Consider the following 12,669-nt stretch of genomic DNA (forward strand, 5'->3'; position numbering starts at 1 on the left):
TGAAGGTTGTCTTTAAATCATTTAACTATGATGCTATCACTACTTCATCTATTTTTTATCTTATCTTAAATATGGCCCGCGTCAAAAAGGGCATTGGCCCAATTTAGATCTCCCTCTCGTGATCATACAAGTTGAGGGTTCAGGACTCCCTAATAGTTAAAAGCAAAAATATACGACTATACATTGCACCAAAAAAAGATCCAAAATTCAAGTCACATTAATGGCGATGACCAAGGTGCATGATTATTAGAAATATGTGAGATCTAGAATTGTTCCTTTTTCTTATCATCAAGAACCAAGTATTGTACCTCTTCCGGTAATATAAATTAATCGCATAATCCAGTAATCTAATATAATTTGTTATAGTACCATATATCAAATGTACAATTTGATAGTTCATTTGTACGTCATAGATGAATTAAAGGGTAAGCTTTCATTGTGAAAATTAGGTAATTGTCAACATATACTTTCTTGCAATTATATACTATTTTCCTTGAAGGACTACCAAAATTATGTCGTTCCAAATTACTATTTATTTTAAGTCCCTTTAACTTTCATTTAATCACATCAGTATGATTACCAATGAATACTTGTTTAAAATACTCTCTTTTAATTCTCACATTCAGCTTATACACATGTAAAGTCTAAGAATAATACACTGACTATACATAAATTTTAAAAAATATAACAAATAGTCGAACACCCAAACTACGTATTCTTTCATTGGTAAACTAAGGCAACACACTGATTAAGAAAGATATATGGAGCTGAATATACATACAAAATTATTTAACCACCGCAAAAACTATCAAATAAATGTTTTCAATTTACGTGTGACTTAAAGAACTATTAAGATAATACTAAGTTTATTGAAAAAAGAGGACTAAAGTAAACTCTAATAACAAACGCCAAAAATTAGCATGAAAGAGCAAAATTGCATAAATGAAACTTTGTAAAATTAACCACAAATTTGAAAAATGTATGCTTACCGGTGTATCACAGTTTTAACATCAAGTCCACCATCTATAAATACTAATCACCAAATTGTACATGAAGTACTAAATTATCGAAACCTCAACTTTTACAATAAGCCCGTCGAATTAAGTATTCAAAAAAAGACGAAATTCCTACTCTGTCAATTATTAGTTTTTAACTTAATATACAGAGAATACAATAGAAAAAAATAATTTAAAAAAATTGATGAAATTAAGGAGGATGGAAGAAAATTTCACCTTTGCTAAATTAGGGCATGATTTCTCAAACAGTCGCTCCTAATGGCAACTTCAGCTTAGAAACATAAAAGTGTTTGATTGCATTTAAGAATAGCAACTGTAAAAAATTTACTACCTGAATGAGATTTCTATTTTCTTGACCATCATTAGTTAATCAACAAACAATACGATATCCGACCAACCTAAGTGGCTACTCTTCGACATTTAGGAGGATAGAGAAAAAGGAACTAAATGAGAACATTTGCGAATATCATGAGACACAAATTTTATTCACCGTAAGTTTGTATATTGAAATCCCACTCGGCAGCGTATATCTATGCCCTTCTGAAGCACAAAACACCCATATAGTTTATTGACACACTTGTGGCATTAGATTGATCTGACCCACTCGGAGCTGTTAAACCCAGAACTACTAGATCCATTTCTAGCACATCCACAAAAGCCATTAAACCCATTACAAGACCAATCATTCTCGTAGTAAAATATGCCTATTATATTAATTTACACTTTTTAAAGTACATTCTTTTATTGAAAGGCATATGTCATAGCCTACTCGTTTATTCGAGTATTTAACTCAACTCAAATAAGAATGTAATAAGTAAATAGTGGATTAATCATCAGAGAGATCTCACAAAGTAACATCTGTCAAAGAATAAAGAAACATTGTTCATCTGCAGACTTGAAGATTCACTGGAAGAAGTTCAAGAATTTGATCATGCCTCAGTGATATAAATCAAGATCGTGGATTTAATCAAGTGACAGAGATCTCGTCAAGGTATCATTTATTACAAGGATTCAATCAGAATATCAAAGTCAAGACATGAAGAAACGTCACCAAAGTTAGTCACTCATGAACCAGACAGTACATCGAGTGTCAGCATTGAAGTGGCGGAATTGATTCATAAGTCTCAGTAACTTTCAGAAGATTGTCAGAAGAATGAATGCTGCTCAGGGTTAGTATTAATTTTCTATTAATTAATTAAGTCATATAATTTAATTAAGAAAATAAATTATATCTGCAAGGATTAATTTATTGATTAATTGAATTAAATTGATTAATTAATTTAGAATTAATATTAAGGATTTACAGAATTTTAATTGGTTAAAATCTGTTTTAATTCTAAAAAGACAACTAATTGTACTAGTATGACAATCGGTATGACAATTGATAGTCATACCGAAAGTCATGCTAATTCAGTTGACTGTCTTGATGGAATTATTATTTAGATTAAAATCACTTATTAATTCAGTAAGACAATTTCATTTGTACTACTATGACAATCGGTATGACAATTGATTGTCATACCGAAAGTCTTGCTAGTTCATTTTAATTGTCTTGCTAGCTCTAAAGATTGTCACACCGAAAGTCTTATTGGACAAAGGATTGTCATACCAGTTCATTAATCTCAGCTGTGTTGATTAAAAGAAGTAGAAGCATCCAATTCATAAACACTTACAAAAAGCAATCAAACAGAACATACTCAAGAACAAAAAAGAAAAAGGAGCAGAAAAATATTATATCTCTTCTGCAACTTCAAGATCAATTTCTAGATTGTAAAGTTAAATCCAATCAACTAGAAATACTTATCTTGTTCTTGTGTATCAATCTAGCGGATTAAAATCCCTAGAACTTAATCTCAAATCGCATTTAGCATTTGATCTTTTTATTACAAAAATAGAAAAAGTTCATGTCGAATTTATTCTAAATTTGTAATAATTGATTTGAGATTAATCCCTTGTAACCGATACCGTAGTTGTAACACCTTTCAAGTTTAATAAAAGTTTTATTTAACTTGAATTTTGTTTCACAATTTTATTCCGCATTTTATTTGATTAAACGGTATTGTTTGCATTCAACCCCCCCTTCTACAAACAAATTGGGACCTAACAATTGGTATCAGAGCCTTCTGATTAACGTACAAATCTAGATCCTAGACTTTTGTGTTTCTTTCACTTCTTGAATTTTTTATTCACTCAAAAAATTCATAATGACTACACAAAAAGTTGGAACCGTTAAAATTCCACTTTTCGATAAAGAAAATTATGTTATGTGGAAGAAGAAGATGCTACTGTTTTTACAGGTTGCTAATCCCAAATATTTGCAAGTGTTGAAGAAGGGTCCAAAAATTCCTATGGTTATGGAACCAGAGGTAATAGAAAATGATGTGGTGATCACCAAAGCAAGAACTTATGTGAAGGATCCTGAGGACTTCTCTCCTGCTGAAATAGAAGAAGCTTCCCTGGATGCTAGCCTTCAATTAATCTTAGTAGATTCCCTTAATCCCCTGATGAATAGACATGTGATGAATTGTAAAGATTCCAAACATATCTGGGAAACTATTGAGATTATTAATGAAGGCACAGAGGAAGTTAGGGAGAACAAACTAGAAATCCTAACCTCTGAGTATGAATACTTTAAATCCAATCCAGGAGAAGGAATCACTGAAGTGTTTGAGAGGTACAATGCATTGATCAACAACCTGAACATTAATGGTAAATTCTATTCCATCAGGGAGGTCAACAAAAAGTTCCTTTTAACACTGCCAACTCATCTCGAACATAGAATCACTGCCATAAGAGAAGCAAGAGATCTGAGTGAGATTTCCTTGGAAAGGCTCTATGGTGTGTTAAAGACTTATGAGTTGGAGCAGATTCAGCAGAAGGAAGTTTACGGGAAAGGAAGAGTGGTCAGCACGTCTACTGCTCTAGTAGCTGATGAACAACAACAACAACCACAATATCAACATCAATCTCAACAGTCAGAAAGAATGGTACAGTCTTCCAAGGTTGAAGATAATGTGATAGTAGCAGAATTTGATTCTCCTACTACAAATCAATCAGGAGATGATTATTATTCCTTGGAAGAACTGGAGCAATTGGAGGATGAGTCAATGGCCCTGATTGTCAAGAGATTCTCAAATGTCAGATTCAAAAGGAATCCCAAATTCAAGTACAAGTCCAACTACAACAGATTCCAGAAAGGTGGATCTTCATCCTCTAACACCAGCAGTGGTGGGTATAAAATAGGGATGGTTGATCGAAGCACCATTCGATGCTTCAACTATAATGAGTTGGGACACTTTGCCACAGAATGCAGGAAGCCAAAACAAGCTAGGAAGAACTCTTACGATTCTAATCAAAAGAGTAAATCTGAAAGGGCGTACCTAGCAAAGGGAAGAAGCTGGGATGATACTGACAGTGAAGATGAAGAAGTTGAGAATCTTGCTCTCATGGCTAGTAATGCAAGCACCTCATCGTCAAGAAAAGAGGGCATTAAACAGGTACAACCGGTAGTGTGGATTCTTGACAGCGGATCGTCAAGACATATGACCGGAGATAGAGCCCTGCTATCAAATGTGGTTGAGAAAGCTGGCCCAGTGGTTACCTTTGGAGATAACAGCAAAGGTTTAACGGAGGGATATGGCTGTTTGCTAGCTGGAAATGTTATCATTGAAAATGTATATGTTGTGCAAGGACTTGAACACAATCTGCTTAGCATTAGTCAGTTCTGTGACAACGGCTACAATGTTTTATTCGACAAGCTGAAGTGTCAGATTTTGCACAAGAAAAGTGAAAAACCCTCCTTAATGGGAATCCGGAAAGGAAATCTGTTCGTAGCTGACATGAACTCTGGAAGCAATCTTGAAGTCAATTGTTTCTATGCAAAGGCATCGTCAGATGAGAGTTGGCTATGGCACAAGAGACTTTCTCATCTCAATTTCAAAACAATGAATTCTCTTGTCAAAAGAGAATTGGTAAGAGGTCTGCCTCAGCTGGAATTCTCTCCAGAAGGACTATGTGAGGCTTGCCAGAAAGGAAAGTCAAAGAAAGCAAGTCACAAAGGCACTGACACATCTTCCATAACTAGTGTTCTGCAATTATTGCACATGGATTTATTTGGTCCAGTTAATATCCTTTCTATGTCAAAGAAGTGTTACTGTCTTGTGATAGTTGATGACTATTCCAAGTATACGTGGGTTTTATTTCTTCACTCTAAGGATGAAACACCACAAGTTGTGATTGATCATATCAAGATGATTGAGTTAGATTCTAACGTCCCTGTTAGAGCAATAAGGTCAGATAATGGGACAGAATTCAAGAATGCTCTTCTCAATGGATTCTGTACAGACAAAGGGATTACCAGACAATTTTCAGCTCCTAGAACCCCTCAGCAAAATAGAGTGGTAGAAAGGAAGAATCGTACATTGATTGAAGCTGCAAGAACGATGTTAAGTGAATCAGGTCTTCCAATGTACTTTTGGGCTGAAGCTGTCAATACTGCATGTTATACTCAGAATCGAACTCTAATCAACAAAGACTTCATGAAAACTCCTTATGAGATTTTGATTGAACAGAAACCTTCTATCAAATACTTTCATGTATTTGGTGCCAGATGCTTCGTGCTTAAGGATGGAGATGATCGTCGTGGTAAGTTCGAGGCAAAGGCATATGAGGGTATTTTTGTTGGATATGGAAGAAGATCATATAGAGTGTATATCATTGATCAACACAAAGTAACTGAAAGTGTCAATGTTACATTTGATGACACTAAACTCCCTAGTATCCAAACTGAAGATCCTTCTGAGAAACTGAAGTTTGATGAGACATCAGATTCAGAATCAGAACATGGTCAAGAACCTGAGGTTGTTGCTGGTGAAGAACCTGTTAATCCTGATGATACTCAAGGTAATAGTGATGGAAACTTTGGCAACAATGGAGATACCACTGCTACTGACGGAGAATCTTCAAGTCAATATGGCAACAACTCAGGGGGAGATGCTGAAGGATCATCTAGTAGGACACAACATCACAATGAATTTCAAGGCGAATCATCAAGATCAAATCTTCCAAGACAGACTGTCTGGAATAAAGCTCACCCTTTTGAGTTGATTATTGGTGATCCAGATGTTGGAGTCAGAACTAGACGTGCTACTCAAAATGAGTGTCTGTTCTCGGGATTTCTTTCTGAGATGGAACCTAAGAAAATTGAAGAAGCACTGACTGATCCAGATTGGGTGATTGCTATGCAAGATGAACTCAATCAGTTTGAAAGTCAACAAGTCTGGAAACTGGTACCTAGGCCTGTACACAAGAAAGTTGTTGGTACTAGGTGGGTATTCAGGAATAAACTAGATGAAGATGGTGTGGTTACAAGAAACAAGGCAAGACTGGTAGCTAAAGGGTATTCTCAAGCTGAAGGCATTGATTATGATGAAACCTATGCTCCAGTGGCTAGACTTGAGGCCATCAGGATATTTCTGGCATTCGCAGCATTTTCAAACTTTAAAGTTTATCAAATGGATGTCAAGAGCGCCTTTCTGAATGGAAAGCTGGATGAAGAGGTATATGTAGAGCAACCTCCTGGTTTTGAAGATCCAGATCATTTGGATTTTGTCTTCTTTCTTTTCAAGGCTATCTATGGGCTAAAACAGTCTCCAAGAAAATGGTATGACACTCTCTCTGAATTTCTTATTGAAAATAGCTTTATTAGAGGTGTCATAGACAAAACTCTCTTTTCTAAAAAACATAAGAATGATACTATATTAGTCCAAGTCTATGTGGATGATATAATATTTGGGTCTACTAATGATAATCTCTGTAAGAGATTTGCTAAGTTAATGCACAGCAAGTTTGAAATGAGCATGATGGGAGAGCTGAAGTTCTTTCTTGGATTACAAGTAAATCAAAGGTTAGATGGAACATTTATTTGTCAATCCAAGTATCTCAAGGAACTCCTCAAAAAGTACAATCTAGAGGATTCTGCATCAGCAAGGACTCCATCAACTACAGCTGTCAAGCTTGGACCATGTGAAAACTCCATTAAGGTAGATGTCACAAGCTACAGAGGTATGATTGGCTCGTTACTCTATCTTACTGCAAGTAGACCAGATATTATGTATGCTACATGTTTATATGCAAGGTTCCAAGCGGATCCTAGAGATATTCATCTCGTTGCTGTTAAATGAATCTTAAGATATCTTAAGGGAACACCAAATCTAGGTATTTGGTACCCTAAAGAATCTGGTTTTAACCTTGTCGGATATACAGATTCAGATTATGCAGGAAGTGTTGTTGATAGGAAAAGCACCTCAGGAAGTTGTCAATTCCTAGGAAGCAGGCTAGTCTCTTGGTACAGCAAGAAACAGCAAACAGTTTCCAACTCAACGGCCGAGGCTGAATATATTGCTGCTGGAAGCTGCTGTGCTCAGATCTTGTGGATTAGGAACCAACTACGAGACTATGGCTCTGTATTGAACAAGATTCCTATTTTATGTGACAACACAAGTGCAATAGCCATCACCAACAACCCTGTGCAGCACTCGAGGACAAAGCACATTGACATCAGGTATCATTTTATTAGAGAGCACGTCATGAATGGTACTGTTGAACTATGTTTTGTTCCAACAGAAGAACAAATAGCAGATATTTTCACTAAACCACTTGACGAATCCACATTTACCAGATTAGTTGGTAAATTGGGCATGTTGAATAGTTTTAGTGATTAATTTAGGTAATATCTGTGATCTGTTCTTGAATGAATTTACAAATGAATTTTTCATAAATAAAAAAAATTCATTAGCAAATTTATGTTATCATTTTATCATATTTCTTGCTTATTTCTATGTAATAAATATTATCTTAACTATTTTTATTTTCCCTACTTGTTAATTTAAAATATCTCAGAATATTTTATTTCCTCTAAACATATTTTACTATGAATTTTATTTGCTAAAATTCAATAGAAATCTATTTTTGGAATAAAAAATAATAAATTCTGATATATTGTCTTTGGTTCTGTAAATATTATAGGTCTGTATTTCAGTTTTGATATTTTGTTATATAATTTCTGTACATATTTGAGTGTCTTTCTACTGAAATGACAATCGGCAAGACAATTGAACTTGTCTTGCTGAAAATCATTTCAGTACTTATATATATATACTTATTTTCATATTAATTCTGTGTGAAATCCTTTTATTTCCAGAATGACAATCGGCAAGACAATTGAAATTGTCTTGCTGAAAGTCATTTGCGAATATAATTGTCATTTCAGTGTTTTTCAGTATAGTTTTATACATATTTTATTTTATTTTATACTGGTATGACAATCGGTATGACTATCAGATTGTCATACCAGTTATATATTATCACTTGTTTTATTCTTATTCTTTTCGGTTATTTTCTTTCTTTTGCCTGGTATGACAATCGGTATGACAATCCAGGATTGTCATACCAGCTGTTATATAAAGGCGTTTGTTTTTTTTACCATCACAACAGTTTTTCTTTTCTTTCAAAAATTCGAACAGTTTCCTCATTCTCTCTCTTCGATCAAAAACATCTACAAATCTGTTTTGATTCTCCTTTGCTCGAGTTTTTACTCAGCTTACTAATTCATCACTTTGTGGTATATACATACAAGTATATACATACAAAGGTGCTGTTGAATTTTTGTTAAATCTATATTTTATTTTGATTTGTGTTTATTGATTTTGAGCATTTTTATTTCCTATTTTAATTTCTGATTTGTGTCGTTTGGTCTTTCAAAACTGTGTTTATGAGTTAGGAATTTTAACGAGATACATTTCTGTCTAAATTTTTCGATTATAATTAATTTAATTCGAATTATTAAATAAATTTAATTAATTCGAATTTTCTTAATATTATTCTTAAAATTCTGAAAGCGTGTGTCTTATTATTATTTTAAATGGCTCTCAATTTCCAAATTGTCGCGCATAATCAGGTTGGTTATTTTAATCCGGAAAAATGTGATGTGGAAAAATTTAAGCCATGGATTAGATTTTTAAATGACCATTCGATTGTTAGCTCTGCTATTAAATCAAATGTGATTTTAAACGTCGATCTACTTAGACTGATTTGCACAACCTCTACTGTGGCCGATGATTCAAAATCTTTTTCATTCACCGTCGCAAACACACAGTATGTAGTTGATGAAACAGTCGTCAATCGTGCGTTAAATTTTCCACTAGACAATTTCTGTAATTTACCCTCTGAAAATGATATCACAAATTTTTTCAATGCTATTCACTATCAGGGGGTGATCAATTTAACCAAACTTTCTAAATCAAATTTGGTGTCTGAATGGGATATTTTCTTCGATACACTTTCCAAAGTGTTTGCCAACTGCACAAAATCCAATTTTCATAACATCACTTCCACTCTGCAGTATATTGGTCTTGCGGTTGTTTTCAATCAAAGGATCAATTTTGGCAAACTACTTTTTCCCATTCTCTTGAGACGTCTAACTTTTGCTTTACGTGATCATTCTACAAATCGTAGGGTATCATGTTACCATGCTCGTTTTCTCATGCTTATAGCAGATCATCTTCTCACACCTGAACACAAAGCCCTTTTTGCTAACTCTGCAGTAACCGAACCCCCTCCAGTTAGCAAAAAGATTTACACTCGCCAAGACACAACCTTCAAATTTATGCAAGTTCCAGTACTTGTATCTGCTTTCATGGCCACTTATATTCCCTTACCTATTTTCATTCTTCCCAGCCATGAACAGCAACCTCAACCTCCAGTGGTTCAAGCCACCCAGGCTCTTCCATTACAGGTAGTAATTCCTCACTCTCACTCTCTTCCTACTTCTGTTGAAAGACCCCCAGTGGTTGATAGGGCTGACCATGAAGTTGTAGAACCACAGCTTCAATCCCAGGTCATAGAGCCAAACACAGAGTCACATTCTATCTCAACCTCTCCCCCACTGTCTAAAATGTTACCCAGGAGATTACTAGGAAGTAGTACATTGTTAAATATGAGTGAACCCTCAGCTCTGCCTCCTCCTAAGAAAAGAAGAACATATTCTGAGGCATCTGAAAGCCCATCCTTGTCCTCCCAACAGGACATGGACTTTGAAATGGCCAATGAACAGTTACTAGAGGCATTCTCTCAACAGGATGCATCTATTGAAATTCGCCATAGGGCCATGGCATCTTGTACTGAGTCAAGCACAATTCCATTACTCACAATGGAACCATACACTTCCCCAGATCATACTCAGGACACACAGCGAGGAGTGCACGTAGAGTCGGTTACAGTGCCTGCCATAGTAACGGCAGAAGAGCAGTCACATGCTTCAGAGGGAAAATCTGACTCTCCGCCATCTTTAATAGAGTCATTTTCTCCCCTCCCAGATCCAACACCTCTGGCTCCCTTATGGGATTCTCCACTCGCAGATTTATCTGGAGAAAGTGGAGGGCAACTCGGTCAATCTATCCCTGAAGCAATTCAGACATCTATTCCAAAAGATTTGATAGTATTGACTGAGGCTCGGGACTCGCGAATTCCCATTGCACCACCACTGACCTCTCTTGAAGAGGCTAGGGTGATTTTTAATGCAGGTACAGAAGAACAGCAACAGGAAGACTCCTCACGAGCAATTATATTGAGAGAAACACATGCACGTGAGATGAGTGAACCAAACACGAGTGAAATTCAGGTGAGAGCACACACAGACACTGATACTGTAAACCTGTTAGCTCAGATTGCTGCCCTAAAAGAAGAACTTGCTAAAAGCCAAGCTGAAGCTCAAGCATTCAAAGCACAAGTGGTTGAACGGTCTTCTTCTTCCACCTCTGTCAACAATCAGCTTGCAATCATAAGGAACGACATCTCAGATCTAAAGACCACTGTAATACCAAAGCTCAATTCTATTCAGGACACTCCAACTTTATCAGCTGATGACATATCCAACTTCTGCTCTTTACATACAAGAATGACTTCTCTTGAAGACCTCGTTGAGATGAATCATTCACTGGACTCCTCAAGATTTCTAAAGATAGAGACGGGCATGGAACATCTCAATGAAGGGATGAAGCACCTATATTACATGATCAAGAATTCTCATTGCCCTAATGAAGAACAAAGAACTTATTTTGAAGGACCGTCTGGTGGAGGATCAGGCTCTGGAGGTGATGGAGGTTCCAAAGGAAGATCAGAAGAGGATCCCTCAACTAAGGGGGAGAAGAAAGGAAGTAGTGCCAAAGGGAAAGAAAAAGATACCTCTGCTGGAAACAAAGGAAAGGCTGATGATGTCTACTACAGTGGAGAACAGGATGACTTTGATATTTTTGACATTCCCACTGAACCAGTTCAGGAAGATAAAGATGGGTTATTTGAAGCTGAAGAGGAAAGTGATTTTGAAGATTGGGAAGAGGAAGATACAGTGGATCCTATGTTTGAGAAAGAATTTTAGAAGGAGCAGTCAGAGATGAAAAGAAAAGAAGCTGAACTCAAGAAGGTCTCTCAGATCATTGACAGAAGGAAAGACATACAAAGAACAGAAACTCTTCAAAAGCAACGTCTTCATGACATTAAGGCTCAAGAAAGGAGAAGAGATGTCAGACTAAAGATTGGTGAAAAATGGGATGAAGCTAGGAGAGTACTTGATATGCCTCAGCTAAGCACTAACAATGATAGGCAGTTCTTACATCTTCTTGACAAGCTGGAAATCTCAAATCCTAACAATGACATGTACATGAATGCTATCAAGACTGAAGTCTCAAGGATCACAGCTGCTTTTGATAGATCCCTAAATGAGATGAGCATTTTTGTATATTGTCAGAGTGAAGGATCATTCAAGGTGTCACTTCATCTATTTGAGAATCGTTCTTTGTCAGAGATTTGGGTTCTTTTAAACAAAGTCAAAAGAAGCTCAGAATTGAATGAAGTTCTTCGAGAAAGGCTTAAAGAGTTTGCCAGCAGGGCTAGTCCTCAAGTGGTCAACAATCCTCATCAGGTGAGATTCTTTAAGTCTGATTGTCTTCAAATCTGTCAGCTAGATGTACAATCTCTTAAAGACTACTCAGCTAAGCATCTGGTCTGGATGGAACATCATTTGAGAACTGCTGGATATTTATCCATGTTGAAGACTCAAGCTGCTGACTTGATTCAAGCTTATTGTGAAAAGAATGTTAAAAGGTACAATCAACTCAAGAATAAGCTGAAGTCAGTTGGAGTTCAACCAGTCAGACCTGCAAGCTTCACTTCAGAAAAGGATCGTGTCTTTGACAAGGAATTGCTTCAAGATTTAGAAGAAGGTGAAGTCAGAAGAGAAGACAACTGAAGTCAATTAGCTCAAACTCAATGTAATATGATTAGAGCTTTATGAATCAAGATAGTCTAATGTAGTTATATGTTCAGGCTAGAGGAACATCTATCTTGTATTCACTTGTAAATTTCATTTGGAATCTGGAAAATGTTAAATATAATCCAGAACTTTTCTGCTATTTACTTTACATTACTGTTTATATCTTTTTCTTATTTGTTAGTTGAGTTATCCTCTAGGTATTTGTTGTTATTGTCTAACAAGCAAATAGGGGGAGATTGAAAGGCATATGTCATAGCCTACTCGTTTATTCGAGTATTTAACTCAACTCAAATAAGAATGTAATAAGTAAATAGTGGATTAATC

The sequence above is a fragment of the Apium graveolens genome, chromosome 9 (assembly GCF_009905375.1).
Source record: "Apium graveolens cultivar Ventura chromosome 9, ASM990537v1, whole genome shotgun sequence".
NCBI lineage: Eukaryota > Viridiplantae > Streptophyta > Magnoliopsida > Apiales > Apiaceae > Apium > Apium graveolens.